Here is a 2,890-nt window from a genome sequence, read left to right as displayed (position 1 = left end):
GAGGGAGGATGACAGCGCCGTGAAGAAAAGCAGGGGACCCTCTGCCCTCCCTCCTCCCCGCACGGCAGGACCAGGCGAGCTCGCCCCGGGTAGGTGCAGCGGCGACCGGGAGCGATGGGGAGCGTTAAAACGGGGAGGGGATGGGGGGGGATGTGGGCAACGGGAGCTCCGGGAGAGAAGTCCCGGGAGCCCCGGAGCGAAGGGGGAGGATGGTGGAGGAGAGGGGAAGGGGGGGTCGGGCCTTTCTCTCCCGGGGCTCGGGAGGGGAGTTGCGGGAAGTTGGGCGTGCGTGGAGGGGGCGGACACCCCCCGGTTTTTTCCCCCGACGAGAGAGAGCGGGGCCGGGCCCGGGGAGGCTGGATCGGGGTTCTTCTGCCGCATCCCCCCCCTCCCCTCCTCCCGGGGCGGCCCCGGGTTCCGCCGCCTCCTTTGTGCTCCCTCCGGCCTCGGCTGCTCCTTTGTCTCCGTGCGGGGCCTCCCCCGCATTCCCCCCCCTGGCCGGGCAACCGGAGACCCCCAGGATCTCCCTGTTTTTTGGGGGTTGTGGGGGGAGAGAAAGTCCTGTGGGGCACAGCACCGCCCGAGCAGCTCCCCCTCTTGCTTTCTTTCGGGGCGGAGTGAGGTGGGAATAATAAATAAGGATTTTTTTTTATTATTATTATTATAAATAAATGCAAGCTCTCCGGCGGCGGAGCTCGGGGAAAAGTCCGAAGCTGAAGCGTGTCTGGGTTGAGCAAAGGAGACTTTTCTCCCAAACCATCCCGGAGTTGCATCATCCGGCCTGTCAGCCCCTACCAGGGAGGGCTGGAAAGTTGTCCTCACCCTTTCCCCTCCTGCCGTGGGGCCACTGGGGCACCCTGGCCCTCGGCCGGTTCCACTGGGAGCCGGTGGCTTTTCTTCTGGAGTTGGGGCACAGCCGTCCCACGGGCACCCTCCAGGCCTCAGGCACCCAGGGGGGACCCGGCTGGCAGGGGGCTACCTGGGGGGAGAAAAGGGCCAGCCGAGCAGAGACCCCGCTCAGCCCTCGCAGGGATTTCAGCAGCCACCCCCGGGGCCATGTTTTGGGGGAGCTGCCCACACCCCACCTCCGTGGCACCACGGGACCCCAGCCTGCCGTCGGTCCACAGGGGAAAGTGGCTCTTTTTGCCATGGATCCATGATTTATGACACACTCAGAGGGGGCTTAACTCCCTGATTTTCCCACATCCACCAACTCCCTTCAGTGCACGACTCATTTTCTCACCTCTGGTCCTCCCTGCGCTGCCAGGACCCGGGCACCCTCTGCGTTTTCCTGAGGGCAACAGGGATTCACTATTTCCCTGGTGAACATAGCTGACCACCCAGAGGTCCCCGGGGGGGGCTACAGACACCTATCTCAGGTGAGTTTGGTGGAGGAACTTCCAGGCTAGCGTGGAGAAGGAGCTCGGGGCGGTGGGAGGGACGGCAGGCAGGCTCTGTGCCCCAGAGACCTGCGCTGCCAGGACCCGGGCACCCTCTGCATTTTCCTGAGGGCAACAAGGACTCACCATTTCCCCAGTGAACATCACTGGCCACCCAGAGGTCCCCGGGGGGGCTACAGACACCTATCTCGGGGTGAGGGGCAAAGAGCGAGCAGCATCCCTGGTTTTTTGGGGGGTGAGTTTGGTGGAGGAACTTCCAGGCTAGCGTGGAGAAGGAGCTCGGGGCGGTGGGAGGGACGGCAGGCAGGCTCTGTGCCCCAGAGAAAGGGCTCATTGAAGCAGAGTGATGGGCACTTGCAGATCCCAGCACAGCTTGGGGGGGTGAGGACACTCACAGTGGCCAGTATTGTGTGAAGGGAGCCAGCCAGGGGGTCCACTCACCCATTTTTGGTAGCCCACTCACCAGACCTCCTTGCTGCCCAGCAGGTTGGCACGTTCGGTCATGTGCGTTTGCTGCAGGTGATGCTGCAAAGCCCAACTTCACCGGCATCTGTGGTTTCCAGCAAGTTGGTTTCAAGGTTTTAGGCTCCTTAGGTAGCTCAGCTGGTCCCCGCTGGCTCCTGGACAGGACCAAACCAGGGCAACACAGCCTGGTGCATCTCCAAATGTGCTATCTTACCCCTGTGCCCAGCACTAGTACCTCTGAAAGTCCCATGGCATTCATCAGGGGCTCACCAGCAGCTCTCCCTTCTTCTGGGTCAGGAGAAAACACCTTTCTTTGGACATCACCCAAGGTCAGGGAGAGCAAAGACCGCTCTGTCCTGGCCATGAAAGCTAGGCTGGTCCTGTCACCAGTATTACTGTGCCCAACACCAGCCCCTAAATCCCTTCTGAGCAGCACTTTTGGAGACTTAAGACTGGGTCATCCCAGAACTCAACATGCCTTCTTGGGGGGGATAATAAATAGCAGGCAGAAGATGACCACTTGCACCTGGAGTTTGAGAGCAAGTGGTGCTCCTCCTCACCTGTGTGGTTCATCTCCTGGCCTTTGCCCAGGGTGCCCAGTTAAAAGGAGGGCAGAGGACCAAGCCGAGGCGGGTTGAAGGACTGAGGGACAGAGCTAGGAGGGGGGTGAGAAACAAACTTTGCTCTTGCCTTCACTTGAAGGACCAAACATATGGAGAAGCAAACCCCTGGCCATGTCCACAGAGGTTGGACTTCTGGTCCATTTCTGTCCTTCCTGCCCTCCCTGGGGGTCTCTCAGTGTGGTGGTGGGATGGGGCTTCCACAGGTGCTGGTGCCCCGTCCCTCCCCAAGCCAGAAGGACCTTTCACTCCCAACTTTCTCCTCCGATGGGCAGTTTCCAGGCTTCAACTTGCAGAGGCTTGGGGCTATTCTGGGCAACTTTATAAACATCGTAGGAGGTGACTTTTTTTTTGTTTTTCCCCCGCCCACGTTTAGCTTGAATACACATGTTTTTAAGTAAAAAA

The 2,890-nt window shown here is 60.3% G+C and overlaps 1 protein-coding gene across 2 annotated transcripts in view; it reads left to right on the top strand.

Moving 5' to 3' along the window:
- Positions 1 to 6: 6 nt before the first annotated feature.
- Positions 7 to 2,890, top strand: part of CHST3 (carbohydrate (chondroitin 6) sulfotransferase 3) — a 9,569-nt gene continuing 6,685 nt past the window's right edge. For both annotated transcript variants that reach the window (XM_014940334.1, XM_014940333.1), the window contains exon 1: positions 7 to 89. The gene's annotated coding sequence lies outside the window, so the exon portion shown is untranslated. The remainder of the gene's footprint in view (positions 90 to 2,890) is intronic.

Source organism: Calidris pugnax, unplaced genomic scaffold (genome assembly GCF_001431845.1).
Source record: "Calidris pugnax isolate Ruff unplaced genomic scaffold, ASM143184v1 scaffold39, whole genome shotgun sequence".
Lineage (NCBI taxonomy): Eukaryota > Metazoa > Chordata > Aves > Charadriiformes > Scolopacidae > Calidris > Calidris pugnax.
This window is presented reverse-complemented; position numbering and strand designations above follow the sequence as displayed.